The 14001-nt window shown below is 39.8% G+C and overlaps 1 protein-coding gene across 11 annotated transcripts in view; it reads right to left on the bottom strand.

Moving 5' to 3' along the window:
- The window catches only part of Obsc (Obscurin), a 2548720-nt gene that overhangs the window by 585581 nt on the left and 1949138 nt on the right, over positions 1-14001 (bottom strand). The window lies entirely within an intron of this gene.

Genomic DNA, 14001 nt, shown 5'->3' with positions numbered 1-14001 from the left:
GTCTTAAATCCAACTGATTGTCGCGCCTCTACTGTTGCTGCCTTTTATAGTGTTTGGTTTTCTCGTTGACATTTCTAGGCGGTTCTGTTCTAGAATCTACTAGTTGGTTATCTGCTATAAGATTCTCAGCTATAACTACAGATGCACAATTTTTATAGCTTATCTCACAGCTCATGCGCGTGTGTTTGTGTGTTGCTTCTCCGCTGCGTGTACGTACATATGTGTAGACATAATGATTAATTTGGTTATGTGCATACAAGTCGCTGCTTAGCATCGGCTTAGAGATGACAGTCCCCCTTAGTGTTGCTAATATTCGTAACACTGCCCTCCACCTAAGTCTGATCGTCCCGATCAGACAAATTTCCTGATCTAAATGCCGCTAGCATCTCAAAATGTACCACTCTTCTACTTCGTGGTTTCCCAATGGTGTGTATGCGGTAGATGGTGTCACTGATCTTCTTCAAAACTTTGTACGGGCCGAATTATTGTTCTCATCGTACCTGTGTTTCATCGTACTACTCATTACCCTGGTTCGTTCCTTCACATTCTGTTGTTTGGCCAATGAACTACTTCCTAGAGCTTGAGCTTGACGGATTTGCTTTGCATAATCAGTATCATTCCGACGCTTCACAACAGTAGTGTACACTGGCTTGAAACCACCCTTGCATTCTTTCTGCGAAACTCTTTCCTTCGTTTTAGTGCGTCTGTTAGGGCTTTTCGATGCCAGTGTTTCTCTCACAGGTACCTTCGGTTTTGATTTGTTTGGCCCGTTTGTTCCATCAACCTTTGCTCGCTCTACTTTCCATGACTTTCGTGGTCTTTGTCGAATCTCCTCCACCAGCACTCGCTTACTGCTAAACCCTTTTTCCAAACTGAAGTTAAGTGGCTTATCCTGGTTCTCACAACGCATCACCCTTCTCTGATATCGATCTTGAGGTCAACCAAGAAGTCCACTCACAATATGACTTCATCAACGATCTCCGTCACAACGAATTTGTGTAGAACCATGACCTTCCCAATTAAAGCTTCACAGATCACTTCTCCCAGGACTTGGTTATACTCGCCAGTGACCGTACGCAACCTTGCTCCAGGTAATGGCTTTACTCTCCTTTTGACTAAATCAGATCGAATCAAGGAATGAGATTCGCCCGTATCTACAGTCAGTACATACTCCTTGCCATCGACATTCCCTCTGATGGTAAGACTGCTTGATTTCCTTCCAATTTGCGACACAGATATCACAGGACATTCAATAGCTGGAGATAGCTCTCGATCTCTACATCTTACTCGCTTTTGCTCATCCCCTCCAGCTTTGTTATTAAAACCACTCATGCTGTTGCAACCACTAGAATCAAGATCGCAATGACGTGCAATGTGACCGGGCTTGCCGCATTTTAAGCATTTGATAACTCTTCCACTCCGCTTTTGCTATCCTTTCAGCGCCTCCAATATTGCGTCTACCCACTCTGGCCTGTCTGCTTCTACACGGCGTGCTTTGAAAACTGGCTTACACAGAAGCGACGCTGTTTCCTGAATTAGAGCTTGTGACACCGTTTCTGCGTATGTTGGCTTTGGGTTTGCGTATGTAGCTCGCTTTGTTTCGACGTCCCGTATGCCATTTATAAAGCTCTGAATCTTTACCCTTTCAGTGTATTCCACGGGTGCGTCCGCATTTGCTAAATGTTCCAGCTTTTCAACATCCGACGCAAACTCTTGCAATGTTTCAAAAGGCTTCTGGAAGCGGTTCAGTAACTCCATTTGGTATATCTGTCTCCTATGCTCAGTTCCGCATCGTCTCTCTAGAGCGCCCATCAATGCTTCACAACAGTTCCGTTCACCCTCTGGAATGGTTTGTAAAATCTCAGCTGCAGGCCCTTTCAATGCCATGAAAAGTGCAGCAACTTTATCTTCAGCATTCCAGTTGTTCACTGCTGCGGTCTACTCAACCTGTAGCTTAAAGACCTGGAAAGGAAAAGAACCGTCAAAGGATGGTGTTTTTACCTTTTGATTGCTTGCTGAAACAGCTGGGCGATTTAATTGCAACTCCTGTATACGACCTCTCAGAGTATCCACCTCTGCCTCGAATTTTCTTCAAACTGCATTATTTTTCCATGCGCGCTTCGAGTTTTGATGATATACGCGCCTCTTGTGCTTCTAGTTGTACTGTTATGCGTGTCTCTTGTTCTTTCAGTTGAGTTGCCATATATGTCTTTTGTTCTTCTAGCTGTGATGAAATTTGTATTTCATGTGGTTCAATCTTCGCTGTTATACGGTTCTCCTGCGATTCTAGTTGTTTTTCAATCTTGGATGTTATGCGTGTCTCTTGCGATTCCAGCTGAGATGCCACTGTCGAAGTTTGAGCAGTTATTGCAGCCAATATCATGTTCAAGTCTGTGCTCGTAACTGTCTGCGATGTTTCGTTTTTCTCTTCAAGTCTCGTCGACATCAAGATGAAAGACATACTCTGCCACATTAATTCCTTCTTCTTCCATTGCCTCTCGTAGTCGTGCCTGAAGTTCGAGTTAAATGCCGGTTGTATGTAATCCACGGCCCTTCTACTCCTTCTTCAGTTGCTGGATCTTCAATTCACTGAACTTTGCCATGTCCTTCTTGTCCTCTGGATTTTATTCAACAATTCCTCTTCTGACACCAATTGTAACGAATTTACTGCAAATCCTCTTATTTGCAACCTTCTGTTAAGTTCGAATCACTAAACTGTTGAATAAATAACTCCAATATTTAATAATGCAAAATGGCCTTTATTAAAGAACTTCACAATAACACTGATACTTCACAACCAATAGCTTGCTTAAATGAAACTGCTTTTCAAAATAATATTGCTATTGCTCGCTAGATGGCGTCTTAAATCCAACTGATTGTCGCGCCTCTACTTTTGCTGCCTTTTATAGTGTTTGGTTTCCTCGTTGACATTTCTAGGCTGATCTGTTCTAGAATCTACTAGTTGGTTATCTGCTATAAGATTCTCAGCTGTAACTACAGATGCACAATTTTTATAGCTTCTCTCACAGCTCATGCGCGTGTGTTTGTGCGTGCTTCTCCGCTGCGTTTACATACATATGTGTACACATAATGATTAATTTGGTGCAATGTGCATACAGGTCGCTGCTTAGCGTCGGCTTAGAGATGGCAGAACCCCTTAGTGTTGATAATATTCGTAAAAATACATTTAAAGCAATAAGGGTAATCCTCGCATAAAAACTCATACACACTTTATTTTTATTTGTGCAACGTTTTCTTGTTCGTCTAGGAAACCATGGAAACAACCTGAAATTTACAACGAATTCGACACATTTGTAAATTGCCGAGTTGATTGTAAACTAAATATGGAATACAAAAATTTGGTCTATTTTTTGAGATCTGGCCCTTTGTTCAATGAATTTTGGTCCCATGCTAGTGACGCTACCACTGCTCTCAAGAAGCTTACGGCTGAAGTAAATAGTCTTCGCAGTCAATTTGCCAACAATAGCTATTGCATTAACTGTAAGCACAACAGAAAATGAAGCAAACTAAACACATATCGAACTCTTCTCGTATTAAAACTCCTAAGAAGGTAATTGATAAGCGCTTAAATTCTCCTCAGCGCATTACCGATTCGCCTACTGTTGTTGGTGCTACAACTTGCACTTCTGCTGAATTTTCTCCCACTGTTGTTCCAATCAGCGCTACTGAGGCAAGATCTAGAACAGTGGTCAACAAAATTGAAACTGTGGCTGTGTTAGTAAGAGTAAAATCATTATGCTGGTAGTGGTTCAGTAGTTGATAAAAAAGCAATGAGGTAGGGCGTATGCACGCATGTATGCTAACGTTCAAAAAATAATACGCAAATATGCCATACAAATACTATATTACTGCTGGGTATAAACAAAAATTTAAACAAAATATATTGCTCAAATTTAACCATGAAAACATTATGCGATTGGGCTTTTGTTTGCAAAATATCTGTTTGGAAACACGCAATGAACACTGCCTCCTCTGATGTTGCTACTCTGCTTGTTGAGCACATATTAAACGAAAGAGAATAATAATATGTGTGAAGTGAGCGCGAACAATCATGACGAGCTGACGATCACTGATCTACAACGACCCCAATATCTTCATTCCCTCAGCAAACAAAAGATATTGCTCAGCCAGCTTCTTCGGCTATCTCCGCACGTCATCATATGCGAGAAACGCTGCTGCTGCCGTATCGAGCGCTTCTATAAAATCAGTACCTTCAAATAACAACGTGCCCTCTAGGAAAAATTTGAAAACTGTAGTTGTGGGAAGCAGTGCATCTAATGAATTTTAGGTTGCTATTCTCACCAAATGGGTGGATTTATCACCATTTAGGTTTTCGGTCACCTCTCCAAATATCAAGGACTACGTTTCTACGCATGCTTCTATAGATTGTAATGCCCTTTTTTATTTATCCCTTTTAAAAAGGTGTGTCTATTGATTCGCTCAACCGGATCAACTATAAATTAGGAGTATCGTCGAGTTACTGTAATAAATTGCTTGACCACTCGATTTGGCTAACACGAGTTAAGGTGCGACCACTTAAAAATTTTCAAAATCACAGTAAACAGCAGACCCAACCCCTTCCATTAATTGGGAACCATCCTTATGCACATGTATAGTATGTTATGCCATTCCTGCAACTTATCACCAACCCTCTGGCTCAATTTTGGCTCCAAGATCTCTTTCGAAGCTCAGACACGGGACCATTTGCCCGATAAAAGATGGCGATATACTGCTATGGCAATAAGGCCTGCACTCAAGCTGCCCCGAGGTCTTAAGCATTGTTGCAGTTGCTAACGCGATGTCTTTCGCCAGTAGGGCTGTAGGGAGGACATGTGCAATGGCATTCAATCCTGCTGTCGGGGTAGTTTTTAAGGTTGCCGATATGCTAATCATTGATACTCTTCATACCCCTCAAGTTTTTGGTATACGTACTGTAGCTGCCCACCAAACAAAGATCCCATAATAAAGTGTGGGTTTGACACTTGCCGTAAATACCGATTGGGTGATAGGCCCACATTCATCCTAGCATCTTCTTGCATACACACAGTACCCCGGAGGCTTTCGGAGGCTTTCATCGGCCTCTCTTCCACATGCAGTTTCCACGACTACTTATTATTTAGTATAACTCCTAGATACTTTGTGCTTTATTTTTCTTGTATGGTTACCTCTTCAAACTTGGGATTAGTTTAATTAGGGGCTTTATATTTCCTAGTAAATAATACTTCATCGTTTTTTTCGGTGCTGGCGGTTATCCCGATTCCATATGCCAGGGCATATACGTCCCGAAGTGCCTGATCCATCAGAGAGCTGATTGTTGTTCGACATCTGCAGCTTATGGTGACTGAAACGTCGTCTGCATATGCCGTAAGTTTGACTGGTCCTCCGTCTAAACATTGTTTAAAGCTCCGGTAATGTCCAGAAATACACCTAGGGCATATTTCTGGTATTTCAGGGCTTTCTCTCTATTGATGACCACCCTATGTAATGCAATATCAAGTCACATGCCGTTTTTGTAAGCATGTTGTGCTGAAGAGAATAATTACACGTTCATATTTAATTTTATAAACACATCTATTAATCACTCTAGGGCTTCGAGTAGAAAATATGTTAAACCAATAGACTGTAGTCTGTCGGGTGCAGATGACTGATACTTCCCGATTTGGGTATGAAGACAACTCCAGCCGTTCTCCAGGATTGCGGGCGTGGTTCAGATTTGTGTAACCTGATCGTTCCATCTGCCATCTTCAGCATAGCAGGGAATATCCCATCTGGACCCTGCCATTTGAACTTGGAACAAGTTTTTATTGACCATTTAATTTTGGTGTTTGTCACCAATCTTGGTACCTCTAGCTCCGTATTAGGAATGTACGCGTGGTAACATAACTCTTCCGCATCATCTCCTGATGGAAAATTTATGCTAAGTAATGCCTCAAGGGAGTTTTCACCACTGTGTCACCAATCCCCACCTTTTTTTATCAGTCCCTATACTGCATCTCCCTTAGATAGGACTTTCCTCAGTTTCGCTGGAGCAGTCTATGTCGGCACAGAAATTCCTCCATGGAATCCTCTTTGACCCTGTTGATTTCACATTTATAGATCCTCAATAGATCTCCATATTCTTCCCAGCACTCCTCGCTTTCCAAAACTTTTGACAGCTTAAGAACCTCTTTTACATGCCCTCCAAGAATACTCAACTCCTATCCACACCGTGGTGGCTTTGGCTTCCCTTGAATCTTCTCAGAGGACAAGCTCTGGTTTACGCAGTCGTCAGCGGCTTCGATAAGAAGCTGTTGCACTCCTCCAATTCCTCTACGGTGGTAACATCTTAAGGCTGCCCCAGTATTCCTGATACACATTTCTGAAATTTTTACCAGTCCGTTGCCCTAGGGATTCTAAGGGGTTTCCCCTTCTCTACCATCTTTAGGTGTATTCTGAAGCTGGGAAGAATGGCCTGTCAAGGACCCTCCATTCACTCTAACGAACCCCGAATATCGGGTTTATAGCTGGGGTATAACTCAGAGAATGGGTTCGCCTATACAATAAAAGATATTAGTTAAACGTTATAAAAAAACGATAATTTATTTCTAATACTTCGGAAAATACGTATGTGATTATAATATGCTAAATCACTGAGTGTTTTACACGCCTCGGTGGTATGCCTAGTGAATATACGTAATCGGTGAGCGTTTTACACAACTCACTGGATCCCTAGTAAAATACGTAGTCATCGAACGTTTTACACGACTCGGCGGTATACCTATAATAAACAGCTGGAGTTCGATACCACCAGCTGCTCCGTATTGGATGTTCAACACAACCCATCATATACCTCACTCTACGACTTCTAAGCAAAGAGTCCCTTGTTCTTGAATTTGCCGCTTCTTTTATACGCTTTTTGAGTCAGCTTCCGTTGCTTTACAATAAAAGTTCTTATAACTAAGCTAAATATATGCATGTGTGTTCGCTATCGTTTGACAATTCCATTTCTCCTTATTCGCTTATACGTAAGTATGTATGTTTGTGCATAATTATGTGAGTTCTTACACTCTGCGATACAAGTTTTCATCTCCTATATATAATTTAATATGTATTATCATTATATATGTTTTAAAATGTATGTATGATTGTACAAAGTATATTTAATTCAAAATGTATGTACATATAAGTATAAGTAAATCCATTTCATTCCATTATATATATAAAAAACACGTGTCACAGGTTTGAGGCCAATGGACTCCTAAACTACTGAACCGATTTTGAATTTGTTTTGCATCCCGTGTGTAGTTTGATCAAACTTGATACATAGAATAGGTTATATCTCAGTTTATAGTCGCAATATTATTTTAGTCGAGGGGGTTTATGAGGTGGCCCGCGATTAAAGGAACTATGACATTTTTTTTAATACAGGAGAGTCTTTAGTTGTTCCATGTGCAATTTTTTTGCCGAATTTCAAAAGCAACAAAAATCTCCATTTCGTTTTAATATTATAGTGAAGTGTGAAAAATAAAAGTCTATATATATTAAAAGAAAGGCTAAAATGTGTGTTAGTTGGTCGCCGGTGTTTGAAGAGATGCGTCGGTCGATTTTGTTCAAACTTTCACACAAGTTGCGTAAACCTCACGCGATGGTTATTACAGGTACAGGGTCTCGAGATATAGGCCAAAACTGGGGCCAGTGTATGCCTAGACATTGTTTATACAATATGGATATCAAATGAAATCTGTTGATAAGTGCTTTGGTACAGAGTAATATATTATCCAGATACGGACTGGGACTGGAATTAGGCCTAGGACTGGGACTTATTAAAATGTATGCAGATAGGCAAAATTTAGGGCAGTACAACGTCTGCTGGGTCTTCTAGTATATATATAAATTATTATAATTCAGTTTATAATTTTAATATGAAATTTTGTTATCTACAATGAAAAATAAAAATTTGTGGAGGCGCCAAAACCCTGTAATTTTGGGTCTTCATATCCCCCACTCCCTTACTTCCGGCTCGTGATTGTTACCTTGCCGCCGCTGTTGATCCGTTGTCAACGCGCGAAAGCTGTAAATTTTGTCCAAAACCATCTAATCATAACCCGAACCGTGTTGGTATTTCCTTCTTTAAATTTCCAAAGGCTTCCCATTTCCCAAAATTTCGTATGTTTATGTGTATAGATGTACGTGTGAGTTTGCTAATTTCTTTCTAGTTGTTGTTGTCACCAAATAATCATTCCTTCTTAAGTTACGTTGACCTTTATTGTTGTACTACTGTAGTTTTAATACTTTGCAATTCTTATGTTAGTTGCTGTCGGTATCCTCGCCAAAGACGCCCTTTCTTGCATTGCTTGTGTTTGTTGTTGTTGTACCACTGTATCTTTTCATTTCGTGCTTGCTTGGGTTGTTTGTTGTTGTACCTTTTAGCTGTGATATTTTCTATTACTTATGTTAGTTGCTGTTGGTATGCGCGTGCAAGTTAACGCCACCATTCACCCAAAGCACTTACCCGCCAAGTAAACAAATATAGCTTCATTGAACCACTTAGGCATATGAGTCAAATATGTCTTTGCTACACTGGCAATTAGTAACCACACATTTTTAATCTAAACAGGAAGACCTAAAGTAAATAATATCTCAAATATCCTAAGCTCAGCATTTTTAATCTAAACAGGAAAAGCTAAAGTAAATAATAACTAAAATATTCAGTTGGCTATTTTTATTGATTTTTCAAGGGCAAGCCATTTCAAGGCTAAACCTATTTAATCTAATGATGAAATTGGTTTTAAGTAAACATTTAAGCTTCACATTACTTACAACTTTAGCACAAATCAATTGTATGTAGTGGTAAGAAAATAAGTTATAAATAAGAGAAGATCCGTAAAGATGATCAGATTTTGGTTGAACCACCAAGCAAGACGATTTATTTTTTAAAAACCTTCAGCGCTTCGTGCGAAAGTTAAGTGGCGATCCTGCCAGGAGGCGAATAAATAACGGGATAAATCCGCGAATAAATAAGGGGATTAAATAAAAAATAAGTATCCTCAGAAGAAGGAGAAAAAATAAACAACAACAAATAACTTGTGAAATTCCCTGTGCTAAGGCATATGTTTAAATAAACAAAGAAACCATTTTAATCAAGTTTAAATAAAGAATAAGTATCCTCAGAAGAAGGAGAAAAAATAAACAACAACAAAAAACTTATGAAATTCTCTATGAAATAAAAAAGAAAACCTTTTAATCAAGTTTAAATAAAGAATAAGTATTCTCAGGGGGCCATCGTGGTATGATGGTAGCGTGCCGGGGTGCCTTGGGTTTAAACCCCGGGCAAAGCAACATCAAAAATTTTGGAAATAAGGTTTTTCAATTAGAAGAAAATTTGTCTAAGCGGGGTCGCCCCTCGGCAGTGTTTGGCAAGCGCTCCGGGTGTATTTCTGCCATGAAAAGCTCTCAGTGAAAACTCATCTGCCTTGCAGATGCCGTTCGGAGTCGGCATAAAATTATGTAGGTCCCGTCCGGCCAATTTGTAGGGGAAATCAAGAGGAGCACGACGTAAATTGGAAGAGAAGCTCGGCCTTAGATCTCTTCGGAGGTTATCGCGCTTTACATTTTTTTTATTTATAAGTATTCTCAGAAGAAGGAAAAAAAATAAACAACAAAAAAAACTTGTGAAATTCCCTGTGCTAAGGGATATGTTTAAATAAACAAAGAAAACATTTTAATAAAGTTTAAATAAAGAATAAGTATCCACAGAAGAAGGAGAAAAAATAAACAACAACAAAAAAACTTATGAAATTCTCTGTTCTAAGGTATATGTTTAAATAAACGAAAATAAATATCCCCATGGGAAATAAGAAATTGCATTGAAACCAAAGTAGTGATTTAATGGTGGTTGAAACTGCTTATCAGGAATTTAAACATACACCAAAGCGGAACCAGTTACAGATAAACGTGGACAACTAGAGTGAGTCGCTGTTTGTTTGTTTATAGATATGTATTTACATTAAAACTAGGAATTATAACTAAGAATATTTTCATAAAATTTTAAAACAAATTAAAACTTTGTATGGGCAATAAACCGAGTCTGCTCCGTTACGAGAGACTTTATTATTGCAATTATTGTGGTAATAACCATGAAATAAAAAAGTGTCCGTATTTAAAGAATAAACAAAGATTGAAGAGGAAGTTACTTTATTAATTTGAACTAAATTAAGGAGGAAATTATTTTATTGGTTTGTGCGACATTCTGGACAGTTTGATAGAGAGTTTTTCTAAGATGGCAGTAATGAGGCAATTATAGCCAGATTGATAGCAGCTACCAATGCTTCTCTTAGATTGGAGGTCTCGGATTTGAAAAGACAAATCGAGAACCTTACAAGAGCAGCAACAGTGACGGATTATAGGACAGAAGAAGTAGATCCTCCGATTCATTGCGACGAATCTTTGGATGTCATAAAGTCTTTACCGGAATTTAGCTAGCGGTAAACCAACCAAGTATGTTAGCTGGAGGGAGTCAGCTAACAATATAATGAGCTTGTACATTAGGGGTAGCCGTAAGTATTTCGCTGCCTTGGCAATATTGAGGAAAAACGTAACGAATGAAGCAAATGATATACTTTCAAATCATGGGACAATTTTGAACTTTGACGCCATATTGGCCCGCCTTGATTTCGTGTATGCTGACAAGAGATCTGCTCATATTATTGAGCAGGGGATGAGTATATTGCATCAGGGCAATAACACTATCGTTGAATATTATAATAAATTGAATGAAAAGTTCACCTTACTTATAATAAATAGGCGCGATGCGTTACGAATATTTATAACGGGATTAAATGGCAATTTGTCCCAAGTATTGTTTTCACTTTCGCCAAGTGATTTGTCAAATGCTCTTGCGAAAGCTCAAAAGCTTGAATCAAATAATATGAGAGCGAATTTCGCATTTCAGTTTGGAAAAACACCAACTTTTTCGGACATAGTTAAGGGTAGGCAACAAAATAATTTTAATAACAATTTTAATAATAATTTACGATTTGCGCAAAGCCAACCTCGGAGAAATAACTTTGGCAATAATTTACGGTTGGGGCGAAGCCAACCACAAATTGATTACAACTAAAGGACGGTTCAAGAGCATGATCAACCTCGACCGACACCTACGGATGTCGATCGGAGTATCCAGATTCAAAACCGACCACATCAAATGCCAAATAATATTCAAAGTAATTATCGAAATAATTACTTTACAAATAATCGGAGCAATGTGGCCGATAAAAGACCACATGCTAGTGCACAGTTAAGTGTTCAACCACAAAACAAAGCGCAACGCGTTAATAATATTGTCACGGATATTAGCATCACTAAATTATCCCATCACTAAGGCGATGCTAAGGCCATGCCAAGCAGTATTTACGTTAATAATTAAATCAAGTATACACATATATAAGGCAGCCCAGAGAGATGTCACACACAGGTGCATTTACTTATATGCCTATGTGCGCAAACTACAAACATTCACATCAATAATTCAATCTTTATGTATCTACATAAACGAATAAATAATTGCGTCTACACATATGTACGTATACGAGCGGCGGAGCGGCAATGCACAAACATGTGCATATATCTTATCTGAGTTGTCACAAGAGAGAGCAATAATTTGTGCACGTAGTTGTGGCTGGCGATTTTGTAGCCGAAACAACTAGTAAGTTCTGGAAATCGAAGAGCCTAGAAGTATGCAGCGTAAACTATAAAAGCGGGGCAAGCGAGTAAGAAGTAATTCAGTTTGATTTGAGTTGTCAAGCAGTTTGATTAAGACGATATCTAGCGAGCAATAGCAGTGTTATTTTGAATAGTAGAGTTTCATTTGAGCTGTCAATCAGTTTGGTTATTAAGTAAGCTATTCGTTGCAAAGTACAAGTGTTATTGTGAAGTACTTGAATAAAGGCCATTTTGCGTTATTACATATTGGAGTTATTTATTCAACAGTTTAGCGATACGAACTTAGCAGAGGGTTGCAAATAAGAGGATTTGCAGCAAATTCGTTACAATTGGTGTCAGAAGAGGAATTGTTGAATAAATTACAGAGGACAACAAGGACATGGCAAAGTTCAGTGAGTTAAAGATCCAGCAACTAAAGAAGGAGTTGGAGAACCGTGCATTGAATACAAGCGGCGTTAAACACGAACCTCAGCCACGGCTAAGAGAGGCAATGGAAGCAGAAGGAATTGATGTGGAAGAGTATGTCTTTCATCTTGATGGCGAGGAGACAACAAAAATTGAAGAGAAAAACGAAACATCGCAGACGGTTACCAGCACAGACTTGAACACGATATTGGCTGCAATATCTGCACAGACATCGACAGTAGCATCAATGTCGTCACAAATGTCATCACAACTGGAAGAGCAGAAGCCATATATGGCATCACAACTGGAAGAACAGAAAACGTATATGTCATCTCAACTGGAATCCCAGGAGAACCGTATAATATCCAAGATGGAAGAACAGAAGACACGTATTGCAGAAATGTCGTCAGAAATAACATCGAAAATTGAAGCACAAGAAACGCGTATTTCACAAATTTCAGCACAGATATCATCTCAGATCTCCACACAACTAGAAGAGCAGGAAGTCCGTATATCATCTAAACTGGAAGCGCATATGGAAGAAAAACTAACCCAGTTCCATAAAGGCTTCAGTGGTCGACAGGATAAAATCGAGGCCGAGGTGGATGCTTTGAGAGGACGTATCGAGCAGTTACAACTAAATCGTCCAGCAGTTTCAGCGAGTAATCCAAAGGTAAAAACACCATCCTTTGACGGTTCTGTTCCTTTTCAGGTCTTTAAGCTACAGTTTGAGAAGACCGCAGCAGTGAACCAATGGAATGCTGAAGATAAAGTTGCAGCTCTGTTCGTGGCACTGAAAGGGCCTGCCGCGGAAATCTTACAGACCATCCCAGAGTATGAGCGGAACCACTACGAAACATTGATGAGCGCTTTAGAGAGACGTTACGGAAGCGAGCATAGGAAACAGATATTCCAAATTGAGTTGCAAAACCGCTACCAAAAAGCAAATGAGACATTGCAGGAGTTTGCTTCAGATATTGAAAGATTGGCTCATCTTGCAAATGCAGACGCACCCGTGGAATACACTGAAAGGGTAAAAATCCAGAGCTTCATAAATGGCATACGAGATGTGGAAACGAAGCGGGCTACATATGCGAATCCAAAACTAACGTTTGCTGAAACGGTATCGCATGCACTGACTCAGGAAACAGCCTCAGTTTTGAGTAAGCCAGCGTACAAAGCTCATCGCGTGGAAGTGGAAAAGCCAGATTGGGTAGACGCAATTTTGGAAGCATTGAAGGGTACGCAGCAGAAGAATAATGATGCAGTCAAATGCTTTAAGTGTGGAAAGCCAGGGCATATTGCGCGTTATTGCAACACCAACCCTAACAGTTCCAACAATGTGGGTAGTTGTAAACGCAGAGCAGAAGGAGATGAGCAGATCTCCAAGACAAATCAATCGTTAAACTAAAGCGAGTCAGCAGCAAGGGGCGACAGCTGACTCCCTCAATTGAATGCCCCATAATCTCTATCTCACAAATTGGAAGAAGGTCGAGCAATCTTACTGTCGGAGGACATGTGGATGGAAAGGAACGTTTACTGACTGTAGATACGGGTGCATCTCATTCCATCATTCGAGCGGATTTAGTCAACAAGAAGATAACACCATTGCATTGAGCAAGATTGCGTACAGCCACTGGAGAAGACAGCACGGTTCTAGGAGAAGTATCATGTGTACGTCACGGTAGTACACAATTTTATAGTGGCAGAGATTGTTGATGAAATCATAATTGGAGTGGACTTCTTAATCGACCAGGGCATCAAGATCGACATGCAAAGCAAGACGATGCGATATAAGAACATGGATGTACCACTTAATTTCGGCTACGAGAGAGGCTACAGCAGTAAACGAGTGCTGGTGGAAGAGAGTCATCG

Source organism: Eurosta solidaginis, chromosome 3 (assembly GCF_040869045.1).
Source record: "Eurosta solidaginis isolate ZX-2024a chromosome 3, ASM4086904v1, whole genome shotgun sequence".
Taxonomy (NCBI): Eukaryota; Metazoa; Arthropoda; class Insecta; order Diptera; family Tephritidae; genus Eurosta; species Eurosta solidaginis.
This window is presented reverse-complemented; position numbering and strand designations above follow the sequence as displayed.